Source organism: Symphalangus syndactylus, chromosome 19 (genome assembly GCF_028878055.3).
Source record: "Symphalangus syndactylus isolate Jambi chromosome 19, NHGRI_mSymSyn1-v2.1_pri, whole genome shotgun sequence".
NCBI classification, from domain to species: Eukaryota; Metazoa; Chordata; class Mammalia; order Primates; family Hylobatidae; genus Symphalangus; species Symphalangus syndactylus.
Genome location: NC_072434.2, coordinates 48831073 through 48850380, shown reverse-complemented (window position 1 = coordinate 48850380; position 19308 = coordinate 48831073). Strand labels below are relative to the sequence as shown.

Genomic DNA, 19308 nt, shown 5'->3' with positions numbered 1-19308 from the left:
CACATGCCCACACAATGATATGTATGCAGATATTCAAAGCAGCATTATTTAGAATAGCCAAAAATTAGAAACAACCTAAATGTTCATCAACTGGTGAATGGATAAATAAAATGTGGTACATCTATACAATAGAATACTATTTAGTAATTAAAAGGAGCAAAATAAAGAGAGGCTACAACATGGATAAACCTCAAAAACATTATGCTAAGTGAAATAAGTTAACACAAAAGACCGCATATTGTGTGATTGCACATATGTTACGTTTCTAGAAAAGGCAAAAAACTAGAGACAGAAAGCAGATCAGTGTTTGCCTCGGGCAAGGTGGGAATGGTTAGCGTCACTTCTAGGAGCAGCAGAACTTTTGGGGATGATGGAAATGTTTTAAAAGTCAAATGTGGTGATTGCACGACTGTATATATTTACTAAAATTATTGAACTGTACACTTAAATGGGTGAATGTTATTTGATTTATACCTAAATATAACTGGTAAAAATATTCTTTGAAAGCTGAATTTTTAATAGTGTCATATTATTCCATCATGTGAATGTTTTATTTCTTTATTCTGTGTGACTTGGGAGAAATATTCAGTGTTTATTTCCTTTTACACCAAAATCCATATTCAGTAGGTTCAATTTGAGCCATTGGACTTAAACAAGAGTGATTCAGAGGAATGAATCCCAATCCAGTTGTCAAGAAACCTAGCGTGGTCTCAATCCTGCCTCCAGCTGGGTGGACCTCGGTTCCCTCATCTGTAAGATCTAGGACAGAAATAAATACAAGGAAATACTGGGTTCCAGGGAATAGAGGACTAGAAATAGAAAACATAGTAGTGGCAGTAATGAATAAGACTGATTTCCCTAAAAGTAGGAGGCCAGGCACTGATTATTTTTATTTTTATTTTTTAGCTTTTAAGTTCAGAGGTACATGCGCAGGTTTGTTACATAGGTAAACTTGTGTCATGGGGGTTTGTTGTACAGATTATTTCATCACCTGGCTATTAAGCCTAGTACTCATTAGTTATTTTTCCTGATCCTCTCCTTCCTCCCACCCTCCACCTTCCTATATGCCCCAGTGTGTTGTTCCCCTCTATGTGTATATGTGTTCGCATCATTTAGCTCCCACTTACAAGTGAGGACATGTGATACGTGGTTTTCTATTCCTGCATTAGTTGGCTAAGGATAATGGCCTCCAGCTCCATCCATGTACTAGCAAAGGACATGATCTCATTCCTTTTTAGGGCTGCATAGTATTCCATGGTGTATATATACCACATTTTCTTTATCTAGCCTATCATTGATGGGTATTTGGGTTGATTCCATGTCTTTGCTATTGTGAATAGTGTTGCAATGAATATATGCGTGCATGTGTCTTTATAATAAAATGATTTCTATTCCTTTGGGTACATACCTGGTAATGGGATTGCTGGATTGAATGGTATTTCCATTTTTAGGTCTTTGAGGAGTCACCACACTGTCTTTCACAATGGTTGAACTACTTTACACTCCCACCAATGGTACATTGTGGAGAAAAAGGATTCTTTTTTCTCCACAACCTCACCAGCATCTGTTATTTTTTGACTTTTTAGTAATAGCCATTCTGACTGGTGTGAGATGGTATCTCACTGTGGTTTTGACTTGCATTTTTCTAATGATCAGTGATGTTGAACTTTTTTTCGTACGTTTATTGGCCACATGATAGATTGGATAAAAAAAATTTGGTACGTATACACCTTGGAACACTATGCAGCCATAACAAGGAATGAGATCATGTCCTTTGCAGGGACATGGATGGCGCTGGAAGCCATTATCCTTTTTTTCATATGACTGCTGGCTGCATGTATGTCTTTTGGGAAGTGTCTGTTCATGGCCTTTGCCCACTTTTTAATGGGGTTGGTTGTTTTTTTCTTGTAAATTTAAGTTTCCTATAGATGCTGGATATTAGACCTTTGCTGGGTGCATAGTTCGTGAAAATTTTCTCCCATTCTGTAGGTGGTCTGTTTACTCTGTCATAGTTTCTTTTGCTGCACAGAAGCTCTTTAGTTTAATTAGACCCCGTTTGTCAATTTTTGCTTTGTTGCAATTGCTTTTGGTGCCTTTGTCATGAAACCTTTGCCTACAGGTGCTGTTTATTTACACCCCTGTCCCAACCTCACCCCACTCCCTTTCTTCTGCTGGTGGGAAGTCAGTAAGAACTGTGGGTGGGGTTCTGAGGTAATCAATACAAAGGAGAAGGTAAGAAACTGGAGGCGACTCAGGGGAGATGGCAATGCTGACAAGGGGTTGGATGGAATTTGTTCTGTAAACGGGAAGCATTCTGCTTGGCCTCAACACTTGCTAAGGCATTGATGACACACAATTTGGATGATTTAATCACCAGGAAACTATCTAGGTTTCTTTTTCTGAAGTATGAGAGGAGAGCCTATTAAAGGAAGACCGAGGCTGGATATTGCCATGAAAATAGTAAGTTTTCACGTTTGGCTTCCGAGGGGGGAGCTGGTGCCCTGCTCACTGCAGGGAAATTTAAACTGGGTGAAACTGAACTGGTTTCCAATTGCTTGTGTTCTCCATTTCCAGCCAAGTTCCAGGTTTTCCTAGAGTACAGCCAGGAGCATCTGCACCTAGAGAACACAGAATAAAATTGTGGAAACCAAACTTGTAAATGTGTTTTTTCATTAGCTTCAGGCTCCCAGCCACCAATAAAGTGTAGGCTTTAAAAAATCCTGTATTATTTTGTGAGTTAAGAAAATGTGCATATTCCCCTTATTTATATGTTCAGGATTTTCTTAAAATGTTACACATCAAGCATTTATCTGCTAAGCCACCCCACAAGGTAACAGCATTCTAGTTTTTGTACAAAAGAGAAAAAAAAAATCCACTTAATAAACTTGCTGTAACTTGAGCCTGTTGGTGGTCTTGGAGGAAACCCAAATCCAGGTTTGGTTGATACTGTGTAATGTGAATGCAATTAGTAGCGGTTTTTCTAAAGTAGAAAGAGATGTGGAAAAATAATGCGCAGCAAATTTAGGTCAGAGCTGGGAAGCTTATAAATCCTTATTTTTGTTTTCATTACTTTAAGTAATAGGGCTTTTGTCTTTATTATGTAATTTTCCTAGCAATAATATGTTTTAAAACTCTTTTCTGTTAATTTCATACATTTGATCAGAAAGCCACAGTTCATAAACCCCTGTGATGTGGCAGCTGGCACTGTTTATATACAGAAGATGACTTCTTGTTCATCCCTGGGAGGCCAACACAAAAATTACTGGTGGGGGCAACTTTGACTACCTGTTTTTTCATTTAGTAGAAGGTTTGCAAAGCAGTTTTCAGTTGATCAACATCCTCCTGATAGCCTAAGGAGTGAACTGACCTTTACATGCATGGTTTATTTCAGAGCATGTGATTTGATTCCAGCATATTTAAACCTAAGCAGCTAGACTGTAAGGTCTGTAAAGACAGAATTTGTCTTTCTGGTTTTTTACTCTATTCCCTTGGCACATAGTAGGTGTTCAGGAAATATTAGCTACTATTCTCCTCTCCAAGATGCAGCTACTCCTCTCCAGCTGTCCTGTCCTTGCTGCTCCTCCTTGAACTTGCCAGGCTACTCCTGCTTCAGCACTTTGGAGACTACAGACCAGCAGGGATCACTCCCTCTCCTCTTCTGGGGCTTTGTTCAGATTATACCATCTCAGTGAGGCCCTAACTATCTCCTTCCTTTCTTTATTTTTTTTTCCATCATGTCATCGCCATCTGATAAACTGATATATTGATGTACTGATATATTGACTTATTTATTTGGGAACGTGAGCACCACCAGGACAAGTGTTTCTGTCTGATTTGGTTATTGCTGTATACCCAGTGCCTAGAACATAGTTGCTCTAATTTACTTGGATGATCCGCCACGTACTGGCTGTGTGGTAATAGCTAATGCATTTGCTCCTTTGGATGCTTTGTTTGATTCCCCATTTGTTTCATATGGCATATGTGGGTCAGATGAGATGTTGCACATGAAAGCTCTTTTATGCTATGTGTTATGCAAATGTATTCATTCCTTTATTAATTTAATCAACCAGATGCAGTTCCTGCCTTCACAGAGCTTAATAATTGGACAAATAAGTAATTTCACCAAAGTGGGAATGCGGATGATAGGGATAGTGTGATAGGGAATGTGCAGTGTGCTATGGGAGCACCCTCACGAGGGATTCCTAATTCAGATGTGGGGACAGGACCCTGGAATGCTTCCAGGAGGAAGGAACATAGAAGCTGAGATCTGGAGATGGAATGGGCATTCAACAGGCGAAGGGAGTGTGATGTAATTGATGGCATGGAGAGTATTGCAGGTAGGAGGAATAGTGTACAGAGTCTGGAAGTGCAGAACCATAGAGTACTGGTGGAACTGAAAGTAATTCAATCTTTCTGGAACATCCAGTGTGGGGACAGATAAGTGGATAGGGATGTGGCTCGTGATATAGTCTGGGGACAGATCAAGGAGCGCTTTGCAGGCCATGCCGGGGAGCTTGGACTTGATCCTAAGGACAGTGTGGAGCCATGGAAGTCTTCCAAGAAAGGAGTGACTTGGTCTGACTTTCATTTTCAACAGTCATTTTATGGAGTAAGACAGCTTATTTCCTCGCCAAGGAACTTGAACACAAGCTCCCAGGAAGGGAGGCTGTGAAAACAATGAAAGGGCCTTCCGGAAAGTAAATCCTTAAGCTCCATGAAATCAGCTGAAATTCTGTTGAATCTGACTGGTGAATATCATAGCAGTGAGGCCAAAAAAAACCAAAAAAACCTTCATAAAAACTTAATTATCTTTAAGGCCGTAGCTCATACTTGAGGGAAGGGACATGGGTAATGCTACAGACATTTATGTTTGCATTAACTTTTACGCCACTATGGGGCAGACAATTAAAGGAGGAATGGAGGAGTCAGAGCAGTTTTGAATCTGCTTTTAAGTCCCAGAAAGTGTCACAGTACCTCCTACCCAGCACTGGTTGCCAAAGCAAAAGAAAGTGGCAACAATAGGGCATAAGGTGGTGAAGAAGAGGCTGGGTAGACCTTGGCCGTATCCTTGCTTTGCACCTTACTTATTGCCAGTGTTTTAGTTTGTTTTTACACTGCTATAAAGAACTACCCGAGACTGGGTAATTTATAAACATAAAAGAGGTTTAATTGACTCAGACTTCTGCTTGGCTGGGCGGTCTCAGGAAACTTAAAATCATGGCAGAAGGTGAAGGGGAAGTGAGGCATGTCTTACATGGCAGAGCAGGAGAGAGAGAATGCTAAGAGAGAAGTGCCACTTTTAAACCAACAGATCTTGTTGGTTTAAAACAACCACTATCATGAGAACAGCATGGGGGAAACTACCCCCATGATCCAATCACCTCCCACTAGGTCCCTCCCTTGACACGTGGGGATTACAATGTGAGATGAGATTTGGGTGGGGACACAGAGCCAAACCATATCATTTATATCATTTCACTCCTGGCCCCTTTCAAAGCTCATGTCTTTTTCACATTTAAAAGCCAATCATGCCTTCCCAACAGTCCCCTAAAGTCTTAACTCATTCCAGCATTAACCCAAAAGTCCAAGTCCAAAGCCTCATCTGAGACAAGGCAAGTTCTTTCCACCTATGAGCCTGTAAAATCAAAAGCAAGTTAATTACTTCCAAGATACAATGGGGATACAGGAATTTGGTAAATGTTCCCATTCGAAATAGGAGAAATTGGTCAAAACAAAGGGGCTGCAGGCCCTGCGCCAAGTCAGAAACGCAGCAGGGCAGCCATTAAATCTTAAAGCTCCAAAATAATCTCCTTTGACTCTATGTCTCACATTCAGGGCATGCCGATGCAAGAGGTGATCTCCCAAGGCCTTGGGAAGCTCTGCCCCTATGGCTCTGCGGGATACAGCCCCCCTGACACACAGCTGCTTTCATGGGCTGGCATTGAGTGCCTGCACCTTTTCCAGGTGCACAGTGCAAGCTGCCAGTGGATCTACCATTCTGGTATCTAGAGGCTGGTGGCCCTCTTCTCACAACTCTACTAGGCAATTCCCCAGTGGAGACTCTGTGTGGGGGCTCCAACTCCATTTTCCCCCTCTGCCTGCCCTAGTAGAGGATCTCCATGAGGACTCCACTCCTGCAGCAGACGTCTGCCTGGACATCCAGACATTTCCATACATCCTCTGAAATCTAGGCAAAGGCTTCTGAAGCTCAACTTTTGTCTTCTATGCACTCGCAGGCCCAACACCAGGTGGAAGCTGCCAAGGCTTGAGGCTCCCACCCTCTGAAGTAATGCCTGAACTGTACTTTGGCCCCTTTTAGCCATGGCTGGAACTGGAGTGGCTGAGACTCAAGGTGCCATGTCCTGAGGCTGCACAGAACAGGGAGTGCAGGAGGGACCCCTGGCCCACAAAACCAGTTTTCCCTTCTAGGCCTCTGTTCCTGTGATGGGAGGGGCTGCCATGAAGATCTCTGAATTGCCCTGGAGACATTTTCCCCATTGTCTTGGCTATCAACATTGAGCTTCTCTTTATTTATGCAAATTTCTGCAGCTGGTAGCTTGAATTTCTCCCCAGAAAATAGATTTTTCTTTTCTACAACATGGTCAGGCTACAAATGTTACAAACTTTTATACTCTGCTTCCCTTTTAAACATAAATCCCAATTTCAGACCATCTCTCTCTGAATGCCTATGACTATATGCTTTCAGAAAAAGCCAGGTCACATCTACAATGCTTTGCTGCTTGGAAATTTCTTCTGCTAGATATCCAAACCATCTGTCTCAAGTTTAGTTACACAGATCTCTAGAGCAGGGGCAAAATGCCACCAGTCTCTTGGCTAAAGCACAGGAAGAGTGACCTTTGCTCCAGTTCACAATAAGTTCCTCATTTCCATCTGAGACCACCTCAGACTGGACTTCATTGTCCATATCACAATGAGCATTTTGGTCAAAATCATTCAACAAGTCTCTAGGAAGTGCCAAACTTTCCCACATCTTCCTGTCTTCTTCTGAGCCCTTCAAACTTTTTTATTCTCTGCCCGTTACCCAGTTCCTAAATCACTTCCACATTTTCAGGTATCTCTATAGCAATGCCCCACTTCTCTCAGGACCAATTTTCTGTATTAGTCTGTTTTCACACTGTTATAAAGAACTGCCTGAGACTGGGTAATGTATAAGCAAAAGAGTTTTAATTGACTCACAGTTCTGCATGGGTGGGGAGGCCTCAGGAAACTTACAATTATGGTGGAAGGTGAAGGAGAAGCAATCTCCTCCCTTGACATGTGGGGATTACAATTCGAGATGAGATTTGGGTGGGGACACAGAGCCAAACCATATCAACCAGTGATGTGACTTTGGGAATCATTTAAGTTCCCTGAGCCTCTGTTTCCTTTTCTGGAACATAGAATTAGTACTACCGATTTTTCAGTGTTGCTAGGATTCAACGAGATAAAGCACAGTCAGTGCTGCTATAACAGTTGTTTTGAAAACACACACATTTTTTCAAAGCTGATTGATGTATTCAGAAAAATTTGAGAATAATGCAAATTTTATGTTTACTTACATAGTCAGTTTTATCCATGAAAAGTACTAGGTGGACTCAGAAGACAGCACTCAGCTAAAGTGAGATGCATGGCAATATACAAACACATACACCTGAAACATCTACCGGCTCCCTCAGTTCACCAGGTGTGTTGAGTTACCCTCGAGTTACACTCGTCCACGTCTGCCATTAGCAACTTTCTGTCCATTTTCTGATAAGCAGCCCCCCACCCACCACTTCACAATAACCCATAAGCTGTAACCCTTACAATGCCCATTTCCACAAGAAAGTAGTAGTGTGTTCCAATCCTGTTTTCCCGTAAACTCTGCTGTTTTTACTGCACAATTTTGCGTAGTATGGTGATTTCTCAGAACTCATATGTTGTGTTATAGCAGAACTGACTAACACAATTCCTGGCAGACAGCAGACACTCAGTAACAGGTAGCTGTTTTATTATTAATATTAATCCACTTAAGTACAATTGTGGGTTGGGGCAGGGATCACTAGTTACAATGTTTAGTTGCTTTGATTGTGAGTGTTAAGTGAAATGGACTGCCTGAGTGGAAGGGTTTTGGTGCTTTTATCTTTTCTAAGTGTGTGCTGGTCAGACCACCCTTGGGGTATTAACAGTGACAAACCAGGTATGTCCAGAAAAGAGCAAGCCAGAAAAGGAGGAGACATGAGAATGATCTTTAAATAGTTAGAGGGCCATCTTGGAGAAGGATTGCTTTGTTTTGTGGGGCTTTAGGGTGACAAGGGGAAGCTCCCAGGGCCCAGGGTTCTGGCTAGCTCAGGAACGAGCCTCAGAATGGTCCCTGGGGGTGATGTGTTCTCTAAGCTCTGACTGGCTGCTCTGGGAGGGCAGAGGACAGAGAAGAGTCAAGCACGGGTTTGGAGGTTCTATCTATAAAGTTCCTTTTCATTTCTTTTTCTTTTTTTTTTTTTCCTTCAAGGTGGTGTGCAAGGACAGATTCTACAGGGCTGATCAGAGTAAATTTCAGACAGAAACAACCCAAACTTTTCCAGCAATATTTGGACTTCTGCTTGCCTGCTTGCTTTTTTTTTTTTTTTTCTTTTCGGGTGATCTAAGAGAATAGTTAGCACGTGCATATTTACGGACTGGTTTTTTTTCTAGTTATGCCCTTGAATGTTGCAAATATAACGACTATGCTTTACAAATATTTATGGCATCTGGCATGCTTAGGGATAGTGAAATTACATCAATGCTTTCCTTCTCGAGGGCTTTTTTTTTTTACTTTTCTTCTTTTTTTGTTTGTTTTTTTTTTTTCAAACTGAGGGAGAAAGCTCAGTTAGTTACCGACCTGGCATTGCTTTCTCTCTAACATCCTGTGTAGCTTTTGTCCTCTCCATCTAAGCAGGCTGTTAAGCTCTCGTAGTAAGAAAGATGTTACCCTGGGCTTAGACCCTCTCAGTGGAGCTGAGATGGAGAAGCCTCAGGAAGCATGGGGCATTTGAGCTGAGGGTTGGCAGGATCTGCTTCAGATATTTAAAGTGGGTTACTCTGAGCCTGCAAAGTAGAGAGTCTAGTGTGGTGTCTCTAGAAGAATTACTTTTGTATCCCTAGATGAATTACGAAGTAATTATACTGAGTGTTTTATCTTGCCTGTATATGGATGTATAAGATTCCAGGTTTCTAGTTGATGTTACTGTTAAAAACAGAAGATGTTTCAACCGTATTTGATTTTATTAAATTAGTTTTCCCTGTAGTCATAGGAGGGGTACTGCTGTTTACATGCGGAATCTTAACAAGACTATAAAATAGCATTTTTTAAAAATGGCAGCTCTTCTGCTCTGATGCTTTGACAATGAATGTTATCTCTTTTTGTTTCTATGATGAGCACATGGGACTTAGGCTTACTCTTAAAATTGATTTTTCCAAAACCAAGAGTCATTACCTTTCTTCCTCCGAGACAAAGTATTCAGGCCTCCTCCTCTTCTAGCACTCAGTCTGGAAAATGTGGTTAGTCTTTCCATGTGGGAGCTCTTGTTCTTTGTGCATTGGTTCCAAGATGGCAAGTGGACTACTGTTCCAAGATCTGGGCCCAAGGCATTCCGATGGGCTCGCCTGGACTTGTATATAATGACCAGAAGGAATTGGTCTGCACTGCCATTACCGCCAGCGACTACCTGGTCAATTCTGCTTGGGAAATGGCTCTAATCAACATTCTTCTAGACCTGCTCTTCATGGCTGCAGGTGGCAGGCCCATGGATCAATAATTGGCTGGGGCGGTTGGCCCCACTGGTCAGCCTCACTCCTTGAGCCCTATCTACCTGTTGCTGCCTCCTCCATCCTCCCCTAAAGTCATACAGCTTCAAATAAGGTGGTCCCATCTATTTTGGTGCTTTCCCTTCTTTCTTAACCTCCCATAACGGAAAAAGCACAGGTTCCAGAAGCCTGGTTTTAAATCTCAGCTCTGTTATTTATCAGCTTTGTGATTTTGGGCAAGTGACTTAATCTCTCTGAGCCCTTGCTCACTCATTTTAAAACGATGTCACTCATCCCTTTCAGAGCTGTTAAGAAAACATCATGCAAACCATCTTGTACAGTGCCAGACACAGAGAAGGCCTTCTGGAACTGGAATCCACACACACCTTACCAATTACTTTTTGAGTAGGTCAATTGCCAGCATGTCTCCAGAGCAAAAAGATTAGTTGATCCTCCTTTCTTTTTGTGCCAGGTTCTGCCCAGGCCCAGGGGCTACAGAGATGAGTAAGAGGAAGTCCCTACCTATAAAGGCACTCCCAGTTTTGCTCAAATCCATTTTTCCAACAAACGTATTTTGATACCTACTGTGTGTAAAATTTATGTGCCTTTGGGGAGGATACTGAGATGATTCAGTCACTCATTTACTCATCGGTCATCAGTCGTGTGGCAGATATTGTTAGAAGCACTATGGGTAGAAACAACAGGCAAGACGTTGTCCTTCCTTTTGAGAAGCTCATAGTGCAGTAAAATACACTAAAATTCACTAAAGTTTGGGAAAAGTAGATGGAAAGAGAATATGATCTCATTGTTAAAAGGCACTTGTGTTGTTGGACAATATAGGGTGCACACAGTAATGTGGATTTCATTTTTGCGAGTATTCAGATCTTGATAGAGCTTTATTGAGACAACGATCTCCTTTTAGAGGAAATGGAGCTTGGGAGTGGTTAATATGTCACACATTTAGGCTAAAGTAAAGCTGACACTAGCCCCACAGAAACTTTAATTTGTGTAGTGACTAAAGTGAAAACACTCTCTTTCTTCTTGATTCTATTGTCTCCCAGCAGAGATTTTATAATTTGAAAACATTGTTCCTCAGGTAGCCCCAAGAGGTAGAATTTCAGATCTGCTCTTGCTTTTTGTAAACTATTGCATTCCTTCCTCCCAATAGCCCCACTGGGGTCAGGACCATTTTGAACTTAAAGAACTTGCTCAAAGTTACACAACTTGACATACGAAGTCAGGATTTGAATCCAGGTTTGCCTGATTCCAGAGTCCAAGCCCTAAGCCTCAACACCATAGTCCATCCATGATTCACACTCATTGTAGTGTCTGATGGCTTTTGAGACTTTGTAGAAAAAGCACATCTTAAATCATTTTTAGGACCTGTTTATCTGAACCAGTGGGAAAACTAAATTTACAAACCATAAATAGCGTCTATAGATGTGGAACGCCAAGTGAGTTAGGATATATTAATAAATAGGAACAAAAAGTTATGACTAAAAGTTGTGTTTTCCTATACCCAGTTTCTTGAGATTTCATAATTAGCAGGGAGGAATTCTGAGTTGATGAGTATAAAAAGGCCTCTGGGCCGGGCGCGGTGGCTCACGCTGGTAATCCCAGCACTTTGGGAGGCCGAGGCGGGCGGATCACAAGGTCAGGAGATCGAGACCACGGTGAAACCCCGTCTCTACTAAAAAATACAAAAAATTAGCCGGGCGTGGTGGCGGGCGCCTGTAGTCCCAGCTACTCGGAGAGGCTGAGGCAGGAGAACGGCGTGAACCCGGGAGGCGGAGCTTGCAGTGAGCCGAGATTGCGCCACTGCACTCCAGCCTGGGCGAAAGAGCAAGACTCCGTCTCAAAAAAAAAAAAAAAAAAAAAAAAGGCCTCTGCAGATATAGCCCAAGAGACGATACTAAAGTTCAGAGGTTATAAACAGAAAGAGGAACAGACACTGTAGATTTTTCTCTACTCCATGACTTCTTCTTGCAGAAATTCTGCACTTGGCACTAATCAGACCTAAAATTAATTTCTTAAAATTACCAATGTCTTATTTAAAGAGGTTAACATTCTGCATGTAGCTGCTCCACTGCCAAACAAAAACACCCCTGGTTCTTTTGTGACCACTAATGCAATCGACTTTCCATCTTTTTAAGAATGCCCCCTCCTATCCCTCCGTCTTTGTCTCCCAATTAATTTATGTTTATTTTGTAAAAAGCTTATGGGCCTGTTGAGTTGATATTGCTAAAGGCTGACAACCACATAGAGGTACCTCTTACAGCGATGAAGTGTGTGTGAATGTTTGAATTATCTGTTAACCAGCATCAAGACGTCGGTTCCCTGTCTTGGATGAATGGCAGGGGAGGCTGAGCTTAACTTGGCCAAAGCAGCAGGGGGCTAATAGAATGTTTCTGTTCCCCATAAAGAAAGGTAGTCAAGCGTCTGTACTTTCCACTGAACTCGTTTCTATCCTGCTTTGAAAATTCTGCTTACCCTTTCAGTGAGAGCCACATGACAAGTGTTCAGTATGTCAGATTTGTTTTCATTTTATACTACGTATGAATTTGACCTCCACAGTAGGGCTGCGTTAATTTCCCAAAGCTCTTCCAATAATTGTATTCTTTTAAAAAAATACGCATGCTATTATTCTTTTTCGGATTGTGTTATGGCTGGTGTTTTGAAAGTGGTTAAAGGATGACTGGTTGCATGTGGAGTAATGTGTACATGATGCACATTTCCAGATGGAAACAGCCCTCAAAGTTCACTATGTAGTTTGTGTACCTATTCTACTCATTTCATTAGACTGAACTCAGTACTTTCTGGCCAGTAGAGTAGGTTTTTTTCTTTGACAAAATTAAGTTTGGATAACCTTTTCTGAAAAGCAGTTTCAGTTTGTCATTTGACATTTATATTGATAATTAATTGTGGCTGCCAAAAGAAAGTGCATATCTTTGCTTGAGGCCAGGAGTTCCAGACCAGCCTGGCCAACATAGTGAGACCTTGTTTCTACAAAAAATACAACAATTAGCTGGGCACAGTGGCGTGTTCCTGTAGTCCCAGCTACTTGGGAGGCTGCAGTAGGAGGATCAATTGAGCCCAGGAGGTCGAGGCTGCAGTGAACCGTGATCGTGCCACTGCACTTTAGCCTGGGTGACAGAAACGAGATTCTGTCTCTTAAAACATAAGTATGTACGTAATTGTGTATGAGCTAAGTTACTCTTCCTGTCACATTTGTATGGTAGCTACAGTCAGGCACTGCATAATCATCTTTCAGTCCGCGTTAGAACTGCATATAAGAGGGTGGTCCAATAGGGTTATAATGGAGCTGAAAAACTCCTAGGGAGGCTGTAGTTGTTGTAATGTTGCAGCACCGTGCATTACTCATGTGTTTGTGGTAATGCTGGTGTAAACAAACCTGCCCTGCCAGTCCTGTAAAACTACAGCACTTCCAGTTATATACAGTATACCTAATTGTATACTGATAATAGTAAGTATATTTGTGATAATAGTAAGTATAATTGATAATAGTAATAAACAACTATGTTAGTGGTTTACGTATTTATTATACTTTTCATTATTATTATTTTAGAGTGTACTGCTTCTGCTTCTAAAATAAAACATTACCTGTAAAACAGCCTCAGGCAGGTCCTTCAGGAGGTATTTCAGAAGAAGGCATTGTTATCATAGCAGACGACAGCTCCATGCCTGTTACTGCCCCTTGAAGAGCTTCCAGGGGACAACATGTGGAGGTGGAAGACAGTGATATTGATGATCCTGACCCTGTGTAGGCCTAGGCTAATGTGTGTGTTTGTGTCTTAATTTTTAACTTAAAAATGTTTAAATAGAAAAAAGCTTATGGAATAAGGATATAAAGAAAATATTTTTGTACAGCTATACAATGTGTTTATGTTTTAAGCTAAGCATTATTACAGAAGAGTCCAGTTAAAAAATAAAAAGTTTATAAAGTAACAAAGTTACAGTAAGCTGTCTAATTTATTATTGAAGAAAGAAAAATTCTTTATAAATTTAGTGTAGCCCAGGTGTACAGTGTTTATAAAGCCTACAGTAGTGTGTAGTAATGTCCTAGGCTTTCACTTTCACTCACACTGATTATCACCTAGAGCAACTTCTAATTCCTGCAAGCTCCATTCATGATAAGTGCTCTCTACAGGTGTAACATTTTAAATCTTTTATACTGTATTTTTACTGCATCTTTTATATGTTTAGGTATGTTTAGCTATACAGAGACCATTGTGTGACAGTCGCCTACAGTATTCAGTATGGTAACATGCTGTACAAGTTTGTAGCCTAGGAGCAATAGGCCATATCATAAAGCCTAGGTGTGTAGTAGGCTATACCATCTAAGTTTGTGTAAGTATGCTCTCTGATGTTCACATGACAACAAGCATATCAACTAAGAATGCTTTTCTCAGAACATATCTGTCGTTAAGCGACACATGGCCATAATTCATGCGTTAATTGGTTACCTGTACCCTCTATTTAGGGCTTCAAAAGTCAGATCTGTCCATCTAAGATGCTTTTAAGTAACATTTACCTTAAAGAAATAGATGGTTGATTGGTTTAAAGAAAGAGACAGCTGAATTGGACGGGGAAGCCAGATTTTGACTATATTTCTAAGAGGAGCTGTTCTGTAATGTTTTGGTAAAAGAATGTCTGTCTCCATATCATCTATCTATCTATCTATCTATCTATCTATCTATCTATCTAATTAGGCATCTATTTATCCATTAATCTGTCTGTAATACAAATATTCCAGACATTTAAAAAGTATAAGAAGGCTCTGTAGTGTAATGGATAGCACATTGAACTTTTTTTTGTTTTTATATTGGTTTACTGCTATTAAAAAATATACAAATAATATATGTATCAAAGAAAGTTCAGAAAATAAAGAAACATTGAGAAAGTGAAAGACTAGGGCTCATATGATAAACACACAAAAAAATCACTTTTAATATTTTGGTACATTTCCTTGCAGGCTTTTTTGCCCTATGCATACATTTTTATCCATAAATGTAATAATCTTGTCTATGTTATTTTGTAGCAAGCTTTTTTTTCACTTAATACGTAATACTATTTTTTCCAAGTCTTTATAGATACTGTTTTTCTTTTCTTTCTTTTATTTAGCCATCACTCAGTGATTGGATATTTAGGGTATTTCATCATTATTTTCTTTGAAAATTAAATAAAACAAAATTTGATGAAAGTCCAAGGTGGCCCAACACAGTGGCTGAATATATCTCATCAGTCTGTTACATTATTCACATGGAAATGGAAAAACAACCCCAAAACTCTGCATCTGAGAGAAGTATGTATTAAATTAAGCTGAAGGAAGTGCTTATGAACAGTAGGAAATGAGAGTTGGTAAATGGAGTCATTTTATTTCATAAAGGTGCCTCAGAGCTTTAAGCCCAAAACCCTACACTGAGTCACTTTGGATTTTGTGCATCCGTCCATGATGCACCGTGATTTTGTCTTACACAGTGTTTGATATGAAGCATTAAATCTTCCTTCTTTTATAGTTTTCAGAATCTGTGAAATAGGACCTGAGCTAACCTAGAAAAGTCTCTCCGCTTGTTGTTTTGATTTTTTTTTTTTTTTTTTTTTTTTTTTTGAGACAGAGTTTCACTCTTGTTGCCCAGGCTGGAGTGCAATGGTGCGATCTCGGCTCACTGCAACCTCTGCCTCTGAGGTTCAAGCGAATCTCCTGCCTCAGCCTCCTGAGTAGCTGGGACTACAGGTGCACACTACCATGCCTAGCTAATTTTTTTGTATTTTTAGTAGAGACAGGGTTTCACCATGTTGGCCAGGCTGGTCTCGAACTCTTGACCTCAGGTGACCTGCCTGCCTTGACATCGCAAAGTGCTGGGATTACAGGTGTGAGCCACCGCACCTGGCCCTGTTTAGATATTTTAAAATAATCTCTCAATTCTGAGTAGAATAGTATTTGTATAATAGTTGTGAGTTGAAGGCAAATAGTTGCAAAGAGTTCAGTTCTTTTGTCTTCAAAATATAAGTCATAAAAATGCATGATTCTCCCCGAGGAGCCAACTTGGCATCAGACTCTGGAGCCAGACAGCCTGGGTTTATTTCCTGCTCCACCACTTTCTGCTGGGTGAACTGGAGTAAGTTACTTGACCTGTCTAGGTGCCAGTTTTCTCATCTAGAAAATGGGAATAATGCTATTCATTCATAGGTTTGTTGGGCTGGTTTAAATAAGTTAAAACACAGTGTTAACTGCTACTGTTTTTGACAGGTTCCTAAGGGTCTGTGTTTCTAGCACTTTAGCACTTCAATGGCATTTATAATGTTCTGCACTATCTCTCACTGAGTGGTTTTTCTATGAGTATTTCTATAAGTATTTCTTCCCCAGCTAGTTTATCATGATGATAATCATACTGGCCACCACTTTTGATGGGGTATTATAATACATACTCTACATGTATTACAAAATGTGCGTCTCATTGCCGTTTGTGAGGTATGCATTTTCACTGTTTTCTTTTTACAAGTTTAGTAACTAAAGGTTGTAGAGGTTAAGTAACTTGCTCAAGGTCATAAAATTGTTAAATGTGGAACTTGGAACTAAATTCTGGTCTGGTGTATGTGCCACCACCCAGCTTTTGTAAATTCCTTTAAGGAAGGGACTTTTATGTTTTTTAGATCCCTTACAGATTTCAGCACAGTTCCTTAAACATAGTATGTCCTCAGTAAGTTTTTTGTTATGTTAAATGAGTGAAGGTAGGAGTGATCCTGTGAATAATAGAACTTTTTTCTCCAATAAGAAAACCAACAATATTGCTTTTTAATGACATGATATTATGAGTCTTAGAATTCTGTTCTGCTTCCATATTACATGTAAGAGAATGATGAGTTTGTAATTATTTGTGTATGAAACTGGTTGTATTTCATGCGAAACAAAAGTACATACCCTGTATTTGAGACTCTGATTTGAGAAAACCTGGATTAGCATTACACCAGTAACCACTGAAGCAATTTTAATTTAAATAAAGGATACAACTAATTCTCGATCTGCTTTTAGCCATTTATTTAACAGACATTTATTGAGCATATACATTGTGCAAAGCCCTCTGCAGGGGACTAAGGGTTTAAGGATGAATATGATGGTTTCTATATGAAAGAGGATTTTATCCAGTATCATGGGTTTACCTATGCCCTGATGCTAATGACCCCTATATATCTTTAATCCAACTCTTCCCCTTTTGCCTTCATTATTCAGCTCTGTGTTGGATACTTCCACATGGATGTCTCATAGGCCTCCAAACTGAATTTATTATCTCATCCCCAGCACCCACTGTGCCTCATTATATATTACATTCTTGTACCTGTTATATATTCCACCTCTGTTGGTGACACCACTGTCTAAAGTAACCATTCAAACCACTGTCCAAACTTCAACCTTCAAACAAACAAACAAAAAAACAAGAAGTAATCTTTGATTCCTTTTTTCTCCCTAACATTCTACATTTGGCCATTCACCAATCCTGCTGATTTTTTCCCCTAAATATTATCAAGTTGAACTGTGAAGGATTTGAGACTTTACTTACTTGCAAATGAACTTGCCTGCCACAGTTCCGTAGATGCTGGCAGAAGGATTCCTGGGTTAGTGACAAAGAACTTTATTAGTCATAGCAATAGCAATAGCCAGAGTATCAACATATTTATTCACTGTTTCTCCAAGACCCAACTCCCATAGGATGTCATGAAGAGGGCCAGGTGATAGCCATACATGAAGTGCATTGCATTACAGGAGAGAGAAACTCTGGACTTAGGGAACCCAGATCTTTTATAGTGGGCAACAAAGATGCTTCACCTTTGCTCCAGAGGGAGATCATTTCTTCCAAGGCTATTATCCATATAAACATCTTTGAAAAGTTGGTCTGGAACCAAGGACAGCCAGTGCTTTGCTCACAAGATATGCAGAAACCGAAGAGACTCATGGAGAATGTCTTCCAACAAATATATCTTGCATCTGTTCCCTTTGCTCCTTCTTCTTCTTCTTTTTTTTTTTTTTTTTTAATCGAAAGTCCCTTACTGGTCCTGCTTCCATGAGTAGCAGTGACCAGGGGAAAAGGGAGAGGAACCAGCCAGCACAGGGAGGGGTCATCTCCAAAACATTCCATTTATACGCAGAACTAAACACCAAGCATAGAGTCACTATTGCAGTTAGAAGTTGGCAGCATGGGAAGGGGGAGGAAGAGGTTGGGTGGGGGGGGTGTTGTTAAAAAAATACAGGCTCCTCTCCACAACTGAGGTGCCTGGGGGGAATTTGGTTTGCTTCAACCCAAGAGGAATAAGAAGATCAAAAGCAGTTTGGGAAGACCAAAACAGTCAGGGACGGAGGGAGGAGGAAAATCCAGGGGGTGGGGCAGTCTCTTTGGCAACTGGGGTGAAGGGATTGCCCTCCTCCTGCTGGGATCCCCCCAGCCCATCTGGTCTGGGAGGAAGGGGACAGCCTGCAACCCCCGAGGGCAGATGTGGGGCTGCCAGATGCTCCAGGCAGGGGGCCAGAAGGGGCTCACAAAGGCTTGTCCTCTAGGGAGATGACTGCACTGTCCCCCAGCTTCTCTGCCAGGGTGCAGCAGTCCTTGACCTCCTCGTAGCAGTTTGCCTGTAATTCATGCTTGATCCCTGTCAGCTTCTTGATGGTGTCCTTGGAGCTGGCATAGATCATTTTGCTGTTAAGGGGCGCAGACTCAGGGACCCAGAAGATAAACACCAGGTCCTCCTCCTTGGTCTCCTTGGTCTCGTAGGTTGTGTCATAGAGGGTGTAGCGGCAGTCCTTATCTGGCAGCATCCTGACAAAGGTGGTGTAGGGGTCGTCGATGGTCTGGCTCACATCGCCCACCAGGATCTTCTTGGCCTCCTCTAGGATGATGTTCTTCTTGTCCTCACTAAGGCAGAAGAGCACCACCTTCTTGTGCTTCTTAACCTCCTCTGGCATTGAAGACTTACGCACCTTCATGTGGTTGAACATGTTCATGACACCATCGGACAGCCACACCGGAGGCCATGTTTCCGCAGAAGACAAGAGCGCTGCAGCCGCTGCTGGGACCCGACTGCCCTCTGCTCCTTCTTTGCACCATTAGATCAGGCTGCACATTGCTCATAGGAAGATTGCAACAACTTTTTAGCTGATTTCCTTAACTCTGGGTAGGTCCCTCTTCATATCAGTCCTCCACACCTTGCTGAAGTAGCCTCCTGAGACACAAATCTGACTCATTCCTGCTTAAAGCCATTTACTGCCTGCCCACTATCTATAGGAAAGGCCCAAGCTTCTTAGCATGACACCAAAGGGATTTTCAGACCAGCCCTTGCTGATCCGTCTAGCCTTAGGGGGCAGCATATCAGAGAGCTTATCTCCCTTACTGCCCCAGTGACTTAACCTTTGTAGCTCGTTTCCTCATTGCTAACATTAGGATGATAAAACCTACTTCATGCGTTGGTGAGGAATTAATCAGCTCACACATGGTTAGCCCTCAGTAAATGTTGGCTGTTATGGTTATGTCT

At 41.2% G+C, this 19308-nt stretch overlaps 1 protein-coding gene and 1 pseudogene across 2 annotated transcripts in view; one reads left to right on the top strand and one right to left on the bottom strand.

Annotated features, from left to right (window-relative positions):
* Positions 1 to 19308, top strand: part of ROR1 (receptor tyrosine kinase like orphan receptor 1) — a 410747-nt gene that overhangs the window by 51334 nt on the left and 340105 nt on the right. The window lies entirely within an intron of this gene.
* On the bottom strand, positions 18146 to 19077 carry LOC129458363 (cofilin-1-like; annotated as a pseudogene).